General features: G+C 66.5%; 2 non-coding genes across 2 annotated transcripts; both read right to left on the reverse strand.

Annotated features, from left to right (window-relative positions):
* Nucleotides 1-2,424: 2,424 nt before the first annotated feature.
* On the reverse strand, nt 2,425-2,543 carry LOC125974289 (5S ribosomal RNA). The gene has a single exon (XR_007483460.1). It is a non-coding gene; the product is annotated as a 5S ribosomal RNA (ribosomal RNA).
* A 631-nt stretch (nt 2,544-3,174) lies between these two features.
* LOC125974412 (5S ribosomal RNA) lies at nt 3,175-3,293 on the reverse strand. The gene has a single exon (XR_007483531.1). It is a non-coding gene; the product is annotated as a 5S ribosomal RNA (ribosomal RNA).
* Between the last annotated feature and the right edge of the window lie 13,558 nt (nt 3,294-16,851).

Here is a 16,851-nt window from a genome sequence, read left to right on the forward strand (position 1 = left end):
CCCGCCCGGCACATCCGGGAGGCCGTGCGCACGAGCCAAGTGGCCGAAAATAGCCCCCGCCGAGCGGATCGGCTGTTTGTAAGCACCGCGGAGGTGGTCGCGGCGCCTCATTCGACTTCCAGCGTTCGGCGAGCTCGCGCACCCGCCCGGCACATCCGGGAGGCCGTGCGCACGAGCCAAGTGGCCGAAAATAGCCCCCGCCGAGCGGATCGGCTGTTTATAAGCACCGCGGAGGTGGTCGCGGCGCCTCATTCGACTTCCAGCGGCCGGCGAGCTCGCGCACCCGCCCGGCACATCCGGGAGGCCGTGCGCATCAGCCAAGTGGCCGAAAATAGCCCCCGCCGAGCGGATCGGCTGTTTATAAGCACCGCGGAGGTGGTCGCGGCGCCTCATTCGACTTCCAGCGGCCGGCGAGCTCGCGCACCCGCCCGGCACATCCGGGAGGCCGTGCGCACGAGCCAAGTGGCCGAAAATAGCCCCCGCCGAGCGGATCGGCTGTTTATAAGCACCGCGGAGGTGGTCGCGGCGCCTCATTCGACTTCCACCGGCCGGCGAGCTCGCGCACCCGCCCGGCACATCCGGGAGGCCGTGCGCACGAGCCAAGTGGCCGAAAATAGCCCCCGCCGAGCGGATCGGCTGTTTATAAGCACCGCGGAGGTGGTCGCGGCGCCTCATTCGACTTCCAGCGGCCGGCGAGCTCGTGCACCCGCCCGGCACATCCGGGAGGCCGTGCGCACGAGCCAAGTGGCCGAAAATAGCCCCCGCCGAGCGGATCGGCTGTTTATAAGCACCGCGGAGGTGGTCGCGGCGCCTCATTCGACTTCCAGCGGCCGGCGAGCTCGCGCACCCGCCCGGCACATCCGGGAGGCCGTGCGCACGAGCCAAGTGGCCGAAAATAGCCCCCGCCGAGCGGATCGGCTGTTTGTAAGCACCGCGGAGGTGGTCGCGGCGCCTCATTCGACTTCCAGCGGCCGGCGAGCTCGCGCACCCGCCCGGCACATCCGGGAGGCCGTGCGCACGAGCCAAGTGGCCGAAAATAGCCCCCGCCGAGCGGATCGGCTGTTTATAAGCACCGCGGAGGTGGTCGCGGCGCCTCATTCGACTTCCAGCGGCCGGCGAGCTCGCGCACCCGCCCGGCACATCCGGGAGGCCGTGCGCACGAGCCAAGTGGCCGAAAACAGCCCCCGCCGAGCGGATCGGCTGTTTATAAGCACCGCGGAGGTGGTCGCGGCGCCTCATTCGACTTCCAGCGGCCGGCGAGCTCGCGCACCCGCCCGGCACATCCGGGAGGCCGTGCGCACGAGCCAAGTGGCCGAAAATAGCTCCCGCCGAGCGGATCGGCTGTTTATAAGAACCGCGGAGGTGGTCGCGGCGGCTCATTCGACTTCCAGCGGCCGGCGAGCTCGCGCACCCGACCGGCACATCCGGGAGGCCGTGCGCACGAGCCAAGTGGCCGAAAATAGTCCCCACCGAGCGGATCGGCGGTTTATAAGCACCGCGGAGGTGGTCGCGGCGCCTCATTCGACTTCCAGCGGCCGGCGAGCTCGCGCACCCGCCCGGCACATCCGGGAGGCCGTGCGCACGAGCCAAGTGGCCGAAAATAGCCCCCGCCGAGCGGATCGGCTGTTTATAAGCACCGCGGAGGTGGTCGCGGCGCCTCATTCGACTTCCAGCGGGCCGCGGTCTCGCGCACGCCGCCCGGTTCAAATTTTCTAAGTGCAACGCACAATGAGATGCATGAGAAACGGCCTTGGTTACCATCACATTTGAAGCGATGAATACGAAGTTAAATTTTATGACTCGGTGTATAAGTCGAGGTCGATTTTTTTCGGTCGATTTTGGATCGAAAAAGGTCGACCAATACACCGGCAAATACGGTATATATATTTATTATAAATGTAGTATTTATTTATATAGATTTATTGTTTATTTATATATATAAAGGCAGGTCCGCAAAAGTATTTCTGACGCGTAGCCGGTCCGTGGCGCAAGAAAGGTTGGGGACCACTAGTCTAAAAGAATCTGGCCGTAACTGGAATAGGGTTCTACGCGAATGCCCAACGGAAAAGTGAAGTGCACAAAACCTGCATTTGGCTGTATCAAAATAAATGTCATGAAAAAGGTAAAAACACTACATGGAAGCGCAATGTGTTGTGCTGGGTTCTTTTACAAGTAAAGACTGCTGCTTTGAGTTCACAGGGAGCCATGCTCTTTATTCACTGTACATAGTCTGTCCTCTAGCGGTAAAAACGTGAACTGCAATGCTATGGCTGTCGCCACACAATGTAGGTTTTAAACTCGTGTTGTAGTTTCAGTGTTGGAGTTCAAACTAGGCTTGCAGTTTCCGAATGCCATTCGTGATGGGTGCTGTAAAAAGTTCTTGGCTTAAACGATTGAAGTGCACATAAGAAAAAAAAAAAAAAAAGCTTACGGTAACTGGTATTCCCAGGCGGTCTCCCATCCAAGTACTAACCAGGCCCGACCCTGCTTAGCCTCCGAGATCGGACGAGATCGGGCGCTCTCAGGGTAGTATGGCCGTAAGCTGTGAGACCGCTCAGCATTTTTCATTTTATAGACACAATCGCCCCTGAAACCATGCCAAGCAGCGGCGGGACTTGATAGCTGTGGTAAAAGTTTCCTTTCACAATTGACGTGGGGAAAAAAAAAAAAAAAAGGCTTTCAGCACCTGGTATTCCCGGACGGTCACCCTTCCCTTTTGTTTTTTTTTGGTTTTTTTTACAACCAGGGCCGAAACAGGCTTTCTTCCAAGGCTTTTGGTCTTTTCTGGAAACATGGCTATCATGAAAAGTTATTGACAGCTTTTTATGCGGTAGCACGAATTTGCCGTTGCGACCTGCATTTTGCTGAATCAAAATAAATGCCTTGAAAAGTTTAAAAACACTTCATGGAAGTGTTGTGTTGGGTTCTTTTACAAGTCAAGCCTGCTGCTTTGAGTTCACAGGGAGCCATGCTCACTGTACATAGTCTGCTCTCTAGCGGTAAAAAATTTAACTACAATGCTGTGGATGTCACCACATAATATAGCTTTCAAACTCGTGTTATAGTTTCAATGTCGGAGTTTAAATTAGGCTTGCTGTTTCCGGATGCCATTCGTGATGGGTGTTGTAAAAAATAGTTTCTTAAACGATTGAAGTGCACATAAGAAAAAGAAAAAGCTTACAGCACCTGGTATTCCCAGGCGGTCTCCCATCCAAGTACTAACCAGGCCCGACCCTGCTTAGCTTCCGAGATCGGACGAGATCGGGCGTTCTCAGGGTAGTATGGCCGTAAGCCGTGAGGTGACCCAACATTTTGCATTTTATAGACACAATCGCCCCTGAAACTAGCGCGCGAGCCAATGAAGCCTTCAAAACTGCTTCGGCACATGGAGACCAAGCATCCTGCATTAAAAGACAAACCTTAACCACTTCGGGTTTCATTGTCTCCGATTACGCCTGGATGGGACCGGCTCGTTTCTGAGAAACAAGCTCGGTGCTCCCAATAATTCAACGTAATGGTGACTTTTATTTTTATGTGGTTTATATTTGTTTTTATGCCAGTCGTATCATTTTATTTAATCGTATTTACCGTATTTGCCGGTGTACAGGTCGACTCGGTGTATAAGTCGACCCCCTAAAATTCGACGGAAATTTACGATTTTATGATATATCCTTTGTATAAGTCGAGCTCAATTGTTGCATTATATTAAACTTCAAAATTGAATATGCGAAATTTATTGACGAAATGTGTTCAAATTCCGGGAGGCCGTGCGCATGCGGCTGTTTATAAGCACCGCGGAGGAGATCGCGGCCGGCGAGCTCGCGCACGCCGCCCGGCACCAACGGGAGGCCGGAAATAGCTCCAAGCCGAGCGGATCGGCACTTTATAAGCACCGCGGAGGAGATCGCGGCGCCTCATTGGACTTCCAGCGGCCGGCGAGCTCGCGCACCCGCCCGGCACATCCGGGAGGCCGTGCGCACGAGCCAAGTGGCCGAAAATAGCCCCCGCCGAGCGGATCGGCTGTTTATAAGCACCGCGGAGGTGGTCGCGGCGCCTCATTCGACTTCCAGCGGCCGGCGAGCTCGCGCACCCGCCCGGCACATCCGGGAGGCCGTGCGCACGAGCCAAGTGGCCGAAAATAGCCCCCGCCGAGCGGATCGGCTGTTTATAAGCACCGCGGAGGTGGTCGCGGCGCCTCATTCGACTTCCAGCGGCCGGCGAGCTCGTGCACCCGCCCGGCACATCCGGGAGGCCGTGCGCACGAGCCACGTGGCCGAAAATAGCCCCCGCCGAGCGGATCGGCTGTTTGTAAGTACCGCGGAGGTGGTCGCGGCGCCTCATTCGACTTCCAGCGGCCGGCGAGCTCGCGCACCCGCCCGGCACATCCGGGAGGCCGTGCGCACGAGCCAAGTGGCCGAAAATAGCCCCCGCCGAGCGGATCGGCTGTTTATAAGCACCGCGGAGGTGGTCGCGGCGCCTCATTCGACTTCCAGCGGCCGGCGAGCTCGCGCACCCGCCCGGCACATCCGGGAGGCCGTGCGCACGAGCCAAGTGGCCGAAAATAGCCCCCGCCGAGCGGATCGGCTGTTTGTAAGCACCGCGGAGGTGGTCGCGGCGCCTCATTCGACTTCCAGCGGCCGGCGAGCTCGCGCACCCGCCCGGCACATCCGGGAGGCCGTGCGCACGAGCCAAGTGGCCGAAAATAGCCCCCGCCGAGTGGATCGGCTGTTTATAAGCACCGCGGAGGTGGTCGCGGCGCCTCATTCGACTTCCAGCGGCCGGCGAGCTCGCGCACCCGCCCGGCACATCCGGGAGGCCGTGCGCACGAGCCAAGTGGCCGAAAACAGCCCCCGCCGAGCGGATCGGCTGTTTATAAGCACCGCGGAGGTGGTCGCGGCGCCTCATTCGACTTCCAGCGGCCGGCGAGCTCGCGCACCCGCCCGGCACATCCGGGAGGCCGTGCGCACGAGCCAAGTGGCCGAAAATAGCTCCCGCCGAGCGGATCGGCTGTTTATAAGAACCGCGGAGGTGGTCGCGGCGCCTCATTCGACTTCCAGCGGCCGGCGAGCTCGCGCACCCGACCGGCACATCCGGGAGGCCGTGCGCACGAGCCAAGTGGCCGAAAATAGTCCCCACCGAGCGGATCGGCGGTTTATAAGCACCGCGGAGGTGGTCGCGGCGCCTCATTCGACTTCCAGCGGCCGGCGAGCTCGCGCACCCGCCCGGCACATCCGGGAGGCCGTGCGCACGAGCCAAGTGGCCGAAAATAGCCCCCGCCGAGCGGATCGGCTGTTTATAAGCACCGCGGAGGAGATCGCGGCCGGCGAGCTAGCGCACGCCGCCCGGCACCAACGGGAGGCCGGAAATAGCTCCAAGCCGAGCGGATCGGCACTTTATAAGCACCGCGGAGGTGGTCGCGGCGCCTCATTCGACTTCCAGCGGCCGGCGACCTCGCGCACCCGCCCGGCACATCCGGGAGGCCGTGCGCACGAGCCAAGTGGCCGAAAATAGCCCGCGCCGAGCGGATCGGCTGTTTATAAGCACCGCGGAGGTGGTCGCGGCGCCTCATTCGACTTCCAGCGGCCGGCGAGCTCGCGCACCCGCCCGGCACATCCGGGAGGCCGTGCGCACGAGCCACGTGGCCGAAAATAGCCCCCGCCGAGCGGATCGGCTGTTTGTAAGCACCGCGGAGGTGGTCGCGGCGCCTCATTCGACTTCCAGCGGCCGGCGAGCTCGTGCACCCGCCCGGCACATCCGGGAGGCCGTGCGCACGAGCCAAGTGGCCGAAAATAGCCCCCGCCGAGCGGATCGGCTGTTTATAAGCACCGCGGAGGTGGTCGCGGCGCCTCATTCGACTTCCAGCGGCCGGCGAGCTCGCGCACCCGCCCGGCACATCCGGGAGGCCGTGCGCACGAGCCAAGTGGCCGAAAATAGCCCCCGCCGAGCGGATCGGCTGTTTGTAAGCACCGCGGAGGTGGTCGCGGCGCCTCATTCGACTTCCAGCTGCCGGCGAGCTCGCGCACCCGCCCGGCACATCCGGGAGGCTGTGCGCACGAGCCAAGTGGCCGAAAATAGCCCCCGCCGAGCGGATCGGCTGTTTATAAGCACCGCGGAGGTGGTCGCGGCGCCTCATTCGACTTCCAGCGGCCGGCGAGCTCGCGCACCCGCCCGGCACATCCGGGAGGCCGTGCGCACGAGCCAAGTGGCCGAAAATAGCCCCCGCCGAGCGGATCGGCTGTTTATAAGCACCGCGGAGGTGGTCGCGGCGCCTCATTCGACTTCCAGCGGCCGGCGAGCTCGCGCACCCGCCCGGCACATCCGGGAGGCCGTGCGCACGAGCCAAGTGGCCGAAAATAGCCCCCGCCGAGCGGATCGGCTGTTTATAAGCACCGCGGAGGTGGTCGCGGCGCCTCATTCGACTTCCAGCGGCCGGCGAGCTCGCGCACCCGCCCGGCACATCCGGGAGGCCGTGCGCACGAGCCAAGTGGCCGAAAATAGCCCCCGCCGAGCGGATCGGCTGTTTATAAGCACCGCGGAGGTGGTCGCGGCGCCTCATTCGACTTCCAGCGGCCGGCGAGCACGCGCACCCGCCCGGCACATCCGGGAGGCCGTGCGCACGAGCCAAGTGGCCGAAAATAGCCCCCGCCGAGCGGATCGGCTGTTTATAAGCACCGCGGAGGTGGTCGCGGCGCCTCATTCGACTTCCAGCGGCCGGCGAGCTCGCGCACCCGCCCGGCACATCCGGGAGGCCGTGCGCACGAGCCAAGTGGCCGAAAATAGCCCCCGCCGAGCGGATCGGCTGTTTATAAGCACCGCGGAGGTGGTCGCGGCGCCTCATTCGACTTCCAGCGGCCGGCGAGCTCGCGCACCCGCCCGGCACATCCGGGAGGCCGTGCGCACGAGCCAAGTGGCCGAAAATAGCCCCCGCCGAGCGGATCGGCGGTTTATAAGCACCGCGGAGGTGGTCGCGGCGCCTCATTCGACTTCCAGCGGCCGGCGAGCTCGCGCACCCGCCCGGCACATCCGGGAGGCCGTGCGCACGAGCCAAGTGGCCGAAAATAGCCCCCGCCGAGCGGATCGGCTGTTTATAAGCACCGCGGAGGTGGTCGCGGCGCCTCATTCGACTTCCAGCGGCCGGCGAGCTCGCGCACCCGCCCGGCACATCCGGGAGGCCGTGCGCACGAGCTAAGTGGCCGAAAATATCCCCCGCCGAGCGAATCGGCTGTTTATAAGCACCGCGGAGGTGGTCGCGGCGCCTCATTCGACTTCCAGCGGCCGGCGAGCTCGCGCACCCGCCCGGCACATCCGGGAGGCCGTGCGCACGAGCCAAGTGGCCGAAAATAGCCCCCGCCGAGCGGATCGGCTGTCTATAAGCACCGCGGAGGTGGTTGCGGCGCCTCATTCGACTTCCAGCGGCCGGCGAGCTCGCGCACCCGCCCGGCACATCCGGGAGGCCGTGCGCACGAGCCAAGTGGCCGAAAATAGCCCCCGCCGAGCGGATCGGCTGTTTATAAGCACCGCGGAGGTGGTCGCGGCGCCTCATTCGACTTCCAGCGGCCGGCGACCTCGCGCACCCGCCCGGCACATCCGGGAGGACGTGCGCACGAGCCAAGTGGCCGAAAATAGCCCCCGCCGAGCGGATCGGCTGTTTGTAAGCACCGCGGAGGTGGTCGCGGCGCCTCATTCGACTTCCAGCGTTCGGCGAGCTCGCGCACCCGCCCGGCACATCCGGGAGGCCGTGCGCACGAGCCAAGTGGCCGAAAATAGCCCCCACCGAGCGGATCGGCTGTTTATAAGCACCGCGGAGGTGGTCGCGGCGCCTCATTCGACTTCCAGCGGCCGGCGAGCTCGCGCACCCGCCCGGCACATCCGGGAGGCCGTGCGCACGAGCCAAGTGGCCGAAAATAGCCCCCGCCGAGCGGATCGGCTGTTTATAAGCACCGCGGAGGTGGTCGCGGCGCCTCATTGGACTTCCAGCGGCCGGCGAGCTCGCGCACCCGCCCGGCACATCCGGGAGGCCGTGCGCACGAGCCAAGTGGCCGAAAATAGCCCCCGCCGAGCGGATCGGCACTTTATAAGCACCGCGGAGGTGGTCGCGGCGCCTCATTCGACTTCCAGCGGCCGGCGAGCTCGCGCACCCGCCCGGCACATCCGGGAGGCCGTGCGCACGAGCCAAGTGGCCGAAAATAGCCCCCGCCGAGCGGATCGGCTGTTTATAAGCACCGCGGAGGTGGTCGCGGCGCCTCATTCGACTTCCAGCGTTCGGCGAGCTTGCGCACCCGCCCGGCACATCCGGGAGGCCGTGCGCACGAGCCAAGTGGCCGAAAATAGCCCCCGCCGAGCGGATCGGCTGTTTATAAGCACCGCGGAGGTGGTCGCGGCGCCTCATTCGACTTCCAGCGGCCGGCGAGCTCGCGCACCCGCCCGGCACATCCGGGAGGCCGTGCGCACGAGCCAAGTGGCCGAAAATAGCCCCCGCCGAGCGGATCGGCTGTTTATAAGCACCGCGGAGGTGGTCGCGGCGCCTCATTCGACTTCCAGCGGCCGGCGAGCTCGCGCACCCGCCCGGCACATCCGGGAGGCCGTGTGCACGAGCCAAGTGGCCGAAAATAGCCCCCGCCGAGCGGATCGGCTGTTTGTAAGCACCGCGGAGGTGGTCGCGGCGCCTCATTCGACTTCCAGCGGCCGGCGAGCTCGCGCACCCGCCCGGCACATCCGGGAGGCCGTGCGCACGAGCCAAGTGGCCGAAAATAGCCCCCGCCGAGCGGATCGGCTGTTTATAAGCACCGCGGAGGTGGTCGCGGCGCCTCATTCGACTTCCAGCGGCCGGCGAGCTCGCGCACCCGCCCGGCACATCCGGGAGGCCGTGCGCACGAACCAAGTGGCCGAAAATAGCCCCCGCCGAGCGGATCGGCTGTTTATAAGCACCGCGGAGGTGGTCGCGGCGCCTCATTCGACTTCCAGCGGCCGGCGAGCTCGCGCACCCGCCCGGCACATCCGGGAGGCCGTGCGCACGAGCCACGTGGCCGAAAATAGCCCCCGCCGAGCGGATCGGCTGTTTGTAAGCACCGCGGAGGTGGTCGCGGCGCCTCATTCGACTTCCAGCGGCCGGCGAGCTCGTGCACCCGCCCGGCACATCCGGGAGGCCGTGCGCACGAGCCAAGTGGCCGAAAATAGCCCCCGCCGAGCGGATCGGCTGTTTATAAGCACCGCGGAGGTGGTCGCGGCGCCTCATTCGACTTCCAGCGGCCGGCGAGCTCGCGCACCCGCCCGGCACATCCGGGAGGCCGTGCGCACGAGCCAAGTGGCCGAAAATAGCCCCCGCCGAGCGGATCGGCTGTTTGTAAGCACCGCGGAGGTGGTCGCGGCGCCTCATTCGACTTCCAGCTGCCGGCGAGCTCGCGCACCCGCCCGGCACATCCGGGAGGCTGTGCGCACGAGCCAAGTGGCCGAAAATAGCCCCCGCCGAGCGGATCGGCTGTTTATAAGCACCGCGGAGGTGGTCGCGGCGCCTCATTCGACTTCCAGCGGCCGGCGAGCTCGCGCACCCGCCCGGCACATCCGGGAGGCCGTGCGCACGAGCCAAGTGGCCGAAAATAGCCCCCGCCGAGCGGATCGGCTGTTTATAAGCACCGCGGAGGTGGTCGCGGCGCCTCATTCGACTTCCAGCGGCCGGCGAGCTCGCGCACCCGCCCGGCACATCCGGGAGGCCGTGCGCACGAGCCAAGTGGCCGAAAATAGCCCCCGCCGAGCGGATCGGCTGTTTATAAGCACCGCGGAGGTGGTCGCGGCGCCTCATTCGACTTCCAGCGGCCGGCGAGCTCGCGCACCCGCCCGGCACATCCGGGAGGCCGTGCGCACGAGCTAAGTGGCCGAAAATATCCCCCGCCGAGCGGATCGGCTGTTTATAAGCACCGCGGAGGTGGTCGCGGCGCCTCATTCGACTTCCAGCGGCCGGCGAGCTCGCGCACCCGCCCGGCACATCCGGGAGGCCGTGCGCACGAGCCAAGTGGCCGAAAATAGCCCCCGCCGAGCGGATCGGCTGTTTATAAATACCGCGGAGGTGGTCGCGGCGCCTCATTCGACTTCCAGCGGCCGGCGACCTCGCGCACCCGCCCGGCACATCCGGGAGGCCTTGCGCACGAGCCAAGTGGCCGAAAATAGCCCCCGCCGAGCGGATCGGCTGTTTATAAGCACCGCGGAGGTGGTCGCAGCGCCTCATTCGACTTCCAGCGGCCGGCGAGCTCGCGCACCCGCCCGGCACATCCGGGAGGCCGTGCGCACGAGCCAAGTGGCCGAAAATAGCCCCCGCCGAGCGGATCGGCTGTTTATAAGCACCGCGGAGGTGGTCGCGGCGCCTCATTCGACTTCCAGGGGCCGGCGACCTCGCGCACCCGCCCGGCACATCCGGGAGGCCGTGCGCACGAGCCAAGTGGCCGAAAATAGCCCCCGCCGAGCGGATCGGCTGTTTGTAAGCACCGCGGAGGTGGTCGCGGCGCCTCATTCGACTTCCAGCGTTCGGCGAGCTCGCGCACCCGCCCGGCACATCCGGGAGGCCGTGCGCACGAGCCAAGTGGCCGAAAATAGCCCCCGCCGAGCGGATCGGCTGTTTATAAGCACCGCGGAGGTGGTCGCGGCGCCTCATTCGACTTCCAGCGGCCGGCGAGCTCGCGCACCCGCCCGGCACATCCGGGAGGCCGTGCGCATCAGCCAAGTGGCCGAAAATAGCCCCCGCCGAGCGGATCGGCTGTTTATAAGCACCGCGGAGGTGGTCGCGGCGCCTCATTCGACTTCCAGCGGCCGGCGAGCTCGCGCACCCGCCCGGCACATCCGGGAGGCCGTGCGCACGAGCCAAGTGGCCGAAAATAGCCCCCGCCGAGCGGATCGGCTGTTTATAAGCACCGCGGAGGTGGTCGCGGCGCCTCATTCGACTTCCACCGGCCGGCGAGCTCGCGCACCCGCCCGGCACATCCGGGAGGCCGTGCGCACGAGCCAAGTGGCCGAAAATAGCCCCCGCCGAGCGGATCGGCTGTTTATAAGCACCGCGGAGGTGGTCGCGGCGCCTCATTCGACTTCCAGCGGCCGGCGAGCTCGTGCACCCGCCCGGCACATCCGGGAGGCCGTGCGCACGAGCCAAGTGGCCGAAAATAGCCCCCGCCGAGCGGATCGGCTGTTTATAAGCACCGCGGAGGTGGTCGCGGCGCCTCATTCGACTTCCAGCGGCCGGCGAGCTCGCGCACCCGCCCGGCACATCCGGGAGGCCGTGCGCACGAGCCAAGTGGCCGAAAATAGCCCCCGCCGAGCGGATCGGCTGTTTGTAAGCACCGCGGAGGTGGTCGCGGCGCCTCATTCGACTTCCAGCGGCCGGCGAGCTCGCGCACCCGCCCGGCACATCCGGGAGGCCGTGCGCACGAGCCAAGTGGCCGAAAATAGCCCCCGCCGAGCGGATCGGCTGTTTATAAGCACCGCGGAGGTGGTCGCGGCGCCTCATTCGACTTCCAGCGGCCGGCGAGCTCGCGCACCCGCCCGGCACATCCGGGAGGCCGTGCGCACGAGCCAAGTGGCCGAAAACAGCCCCCGCCGAGCGGATCGGCTGTTTATAAGCACCGCGGAGGTGGTCGCGGCGCCTCATTCGACTTCCAGCGGCCGGCGAGCTCGCGCACCCGCCCGGCACATCCGGGAGGCCGTGCGCACGAGCCAAGTGGCCGAAAATAGCTCCCGCCGAGCGGATCGGCTGTTTATAAGAACCGCGGAGGTGGTCGCGGCGCCTCATTCGACTTCCAGCGGCCGGCGAGCTCGCGCACCCGACCGGCACATCCGGGAGGCCGTGCGCACGAGCCAAGTGGCCGAAAATAGTCCCCACCGAGCGGATCGGCGGTTTATAAGCACCGCGGAGGTGGTCGCGGCGCCTCATTCGACTTCCAGCGGCCGGCGAGCTCGCGCACCCGCCCGGCACATCCGGGAGGCCGTGCGCACGAGCCAAGTGGCCGAAAATAGCCCCCGCCGAGCGGATCGGCTGTTTATAAGCACCGCGGAGGAGATCGCGGCCGGCGAGCTAGCGCACGCCGCCCGGCACCAACGGGAGGCCGGAAATAGCTCCAAGCCGAGCGGATCGGCACTTTATAAGCACCGCGGAGGTGGTCGCGGCGCCTCATTCGACTTCCAGCGGCCGGCGACCTCGCGCACCCGCCCGGCACATCCGGGAGGCCGTGCGCACGAGCCAAGTGGCCGAAAATAGCCCGCGCCGAGCGGATCGGCTGTTTATAAGCACCGCGGAGGTGGTCGCGGCGCCTCATTCGACTTCCAGCGGCCGGCGAGCTCGCGCACCCGCCCGGCACATCCGGGAGGCCGTGCGCACGAGCCACGTGGCCGAAAATAGCCCCCGCCGAGCGGATCGGCTGTTTGTAAGCACCGCGGAGGTGGTCGCGGCGCCTCATTCGACTTCCAGCGGCCGGCGAGCTCGTGCACCCGCCCGGCACATCCGGGAGGCCGTGCGCACGAGCCAAGTGGCCGAAAATAGCCCCCGCCGAGCGGATAGGCTGTTTATAAGCACCGCGGAGGTGGTCGCGGCGCCTCATTCGACTTCCAGCGGCCGGCGAGCTCGCGCACCCGCCCGGCACATCCGGGAGGCCGTGCGCACGAGCCAAGTGGCCGAAAATAGCCCCCGCCGAGCGGATCGGCTGTTTGTAAGCACCGCGGAGGTGGTCGCGGCGCCTCATTCGACTTCCAGCTGCCGGCGAGCTCGCGCACCCGCCCGGCACATCCGGGAGGCTGTGCGCACGAGCCAAGTGGCCGAAAATAGCCCCCGCCGAGCGGATCGGCTGTTTATAAGCACCGCGGAGGTGGTCGCGGCGCCTCATTCGACTTCCAGCGGCCGGCGAGCTCGCGCACCCGCCCGGCACATCCGGGAGGCCGTGCGCACGAGCCAAGTGGCCGAAAATAGCCCCCGCCGAGCGGATCGGCTGTTTATAAGCACCGCGGAGGTGGTCGCGGCGCCTCATTCGACTTCCAGCGGCCGGCGAGCTCGCGCACCCGCCCGGCACATCCGGGAGGCCGTGCGCACGAGCCAAGTGGCCAAAAATAGCCCCCGCCAAGCGGATCGGCTGTTTATAAGCACCGCGGAGGTGGTCGCGGCGCCTCATTCGACTTCCAGCGGCCGGCGAGCTCGCGCACCCGCCCGGCACATCCGGGAGGCCGTGCGCACGAGCCAAGTGGCCGAAAATAGCCCCCGCCGAGCGGATCGGCTGTTTATAAGCACCGCGGAGGTGGTCGCGGCGCCTCATTCGACTTCCAGCGGCCGGCGAGCTCGCGCACCCGCCCGGCACATCCGGGAGGCCGTGCGCACGAGCCAAGTGGCCGAAAATAGCCCCCGCCGAGCGGATCGGCTGTTTATAAGCACCGCGGAGGTGGTCGCGGGGCCTCATTCGACTTCCAGCGGCCGGCGAGCTCGCGCACCCGCCCGGCACATCCGGGAGGCCGTGCGCACGAGCCAAGTGGCCGAAAATAGCCCCCGCCGAGCGGATCGGCGGTTTATAAGCACCGCGGAGGTGGTCGCGGCGCCTCATTCGACTTCCAGCGGCCGGCGAGCTCGCGCACCCGCCCGGCACATCCGGGAGGCCGTGCGCACGAGCTAAGTGGCCGAAAATATCCCCCGCCGAGCGAATCGGCTGTTTATAAGCACCGCGGAGGTGGTCGCGGCGCCTCATTCGATTTCCAGCGGCCGGCGAGCTCGCGCACCCGCCCGGCACATCCGGGAGGCCGTGCGCACGAGCCAAGTGGCCGAAAATAGCCCCCGCCGAGCGGATCGGCTGTCTATAAGCACTGCGGAGGTGGTCGCGGCGCCTCATTCGACTTCCAGCGGCCGGCGAGCTCGCGCACCCGCCCGGCACATCTGGGAGGCCGTGCGCACGAGCCAAGTGGCCGAAAATAGCCCCCGCCGAGCGGATCGGCTGTTTATAAGCACCGCGGAGGTGGTCGCGGCGCCTCATTCGACTTCCAGCGGCCGGCGAGCTCGCGCACCCGCCCGGCACATCCGGGAGGCCGTGCGCACGAGCCAAGTGGCCGAAAATAGCCCCCGCCGAGCGGATCGGCTGTTTATAAGCACCGCGGAGGTGGTCGCGGCGCCTCATTCGACTTCCAGCGGCCGGCGAGCTCGCGCACCCGCCCGGCACATCCGGGAGGCCGTGCGCACGAGCCAAGTGGCCGAAAATAGCCCCCGCCGAGCGGATCGGCTGTTTGTAAGCACCGCGGAGGTGGTCGCGGCGCCTCATTCGACTTCCAGCTGCCGGCGAGCTCGCGCACCCGCCCGGCACATCCGGGAGGCTGTGCGCACGAGCCAAGTGGCCGAAAATAGCCCCCGCCGAGCGGATCGGCTGTTTATAAGCACCGCGGAGGTGGTCGCGGCGCCTCATTCGACTTCCAGCGGCCGGCGAGCTCGCGCACCCGCCCGGCACATCCGGGAGGCCGTGCGCACGAGCCAAGTGGCCGAAAATAGCCCCCGCCGAGCGGATCGGCTGTTTATAAGCACCGCGGAGGTGGTCGCGGCGCCTCATTCGACTTCCAGCGGCCGGCGAGCTCGCGCACCCGCCCGGCACATCCGGGAGGCCGTGCGCACGAGCCAAGTGGCCGAAAATAGCCCCCGCCGAGCGGATCGGCTGTTTATAAGCACCGCGGAGGTGGTCGCGGCGCCTCATTCGACTTCCAGCGGCCGGCGAGCACGCGCACCCGCCCGGCACATCCGGGAGGCCGTGCGCACGAGCCAAGTGGCCGAAAATAGCCCCCGCCGAGCGGATCGGCTGTTTATAAGCACCGCGGAGGTGGTCGCGGCGCCTCATTCGACTTCCAGCGGCCGGCGAGCTCGCGCACCCGCCCGGCACATCCGGGAGGCCGTGCGCACGAGCCAAGTGGCCGAAAATAGCCCCCGCCGAGCGGATCGGCTGTTTATAAGCACCGCGGAGGTGGTCGCGGCGCCTCATTCGACTTCCAGCGGCCGGCGAGCTCGCGCACCCGCCCGGCACATCCGGGAGGCCGTGCGCACGAGCCAAGTGGCCGAAAATAGCCCCCGCCGAGCGGATCGGCGGTTTATAAGCACCGCGGAGGTGGTCGCGGCGCCTCATTCGACTTCCAGCGGCCGGCGAGCTCGCGCACCCGCCCGGCACATCCGGGAGGCCGTGCGCACGAGCCAAGTGGCCGAAAATAGCCCCCGCCGAGCGGATCGGCTGTTTATAAGCACCGCGGAGGTGGTCGCGGCGCCTCATTCGACTTCCAGCGGCCGGCGAGCTCGCGCACCCGCCCGGCACATCCGGGAGGCCGTGCGCACGAGCTAAGTGGCCGAAAATATCCCCCGCCGAGCGAATCGGCTGTTTATAAGCACCGCGGAGGTGGTCGCGGCGCCTCATTCGACTTCCAGCGGCCGGCGAGCTCGCGCACCCGCCCGGCACATCCGGGAGGCCGTGCGCACGAGCCAAGTGGCCGAAAATAGCCCCCGCCGAGCGGATCGGCTGTCTGTAAGCACCGCGGAGGTGGTTGCGGCGCCTCATTCGACTTCCAGCGGCCGGCGAGCTCGCGCACCCGCCCGGCACATCCGGGAGGCCGTGCGCACGAGCCAAGTGGCCGAAAATAGCCCCCGCCGAGCGGATCGGCTGTTTATAAGCACCGCGGAGGTGGTCGCGGCGCCTCATTCGACTTCCAGCGGCCGGCGACCTCGCGCACCCGCCCGGCACATCCGGGAGGACGTGCGCACGAGCCAAGTGGCCGAAAATAGCCCCCGCCGAGCGGATCGGCTGTTTGTAAGCACCGCGGAGGTGGTCGCGGCGCCTCATTCGACTTCCAGCGTTCGGCGAGCTCGCGCACCCGCCCGGCACATCCGGGAGGCCGTGCGCACGAGCCAAGTGGCCGAAAATAGCCCCCACCGAGCGGATCGGCTGTTTATAAGCACCGCGGAGGTGGTCGCGGCGCCTCATTCGACTTCCAGCGGCCGGCGAGCTCGCGCACCCGCCCGGCACATCCGGGAGGCCGTGCGCACGAGCCAAGTGGCCGAAAATAGCCCCCGCCGAGCGGATCGGCTGTTTATAAGCACCGCGGAGGTGGTCGCGGCGCCTCATTGGACTTCCAGCGGCCGGCGAGCTCGCGCACCCGCCCGGCACATCCGGGAGGCCGTGCGCACGAGCCAAGTGGCCGAAAATAGCCCCCGCCGAGCGGATCGGCACTTTATAAGCACCGCGGAGGTGGTCGCGGCGCCTCATTCGACTTCCAGCGGCCGGCGAGCTCGCGCACCCGCCCGGCACATCCGGGAGGCCGTGCGCACGAGCCAAGTGGCCGAAAATAGCCCCCGCCGAGCGGATCGGCTGTTTATAAGCACCGCGGAGGTGGTCGCGGCGCCTCATTCGACTTCCAGCGTTCGGCGAGCTTGCGCACCCGCCCGGCACATCCGGGAGGCCGTGCGCACGAGCCAAGTGGCCAAAAATAGCCCCCGCCGAGCGGATCGGCTGTTTATAAGCACCGCGGAGGTGGTCGCGGCGCCTCATTCGACTTCCAGCGGCCGGCGAGCTCGCGCACCCGCCCGGCACATCCGGGAGGCCGTGCGCACGAGCCAAGTGGCCGAAAATAGCCCCCGCCGAGCGGATCGGCTGTTTATAAGCACCGCGGAGGTGGTCGCGGCGCCTCATTCGACTTCCAGCGGCCGGCGAGCTCGCGCACCCGCCCGGCACATCCGGGAGGCCGTGTGCACGAGCCAAGTGGCCGAAAATAGCCCCCGCCGAGCGGATCGGCTGTTTGTAAGCACCGCGGAGGTGGTCGCGGCGCCTCATTCGACTTCCAGCGGCCGGCGAGCTCGCGCACCCGCCCGGCACA

The sequence above is a fragment of the Syngnathus scovelli genome, chromosome 8 (assembly GCF_024217435.2).
Source record: "Syngnathus scovelli strain Florida chromosome 8, RoL_Ssco_1.2, whole genome shotgun sequence".
Classification (NCBI taxonomy): Eukaryota; Metazoa; Chordata; class Actinopteri; order Syngnathiformes; family Syngnathidae; genus Syngnathus; species Syngnathus scovelli.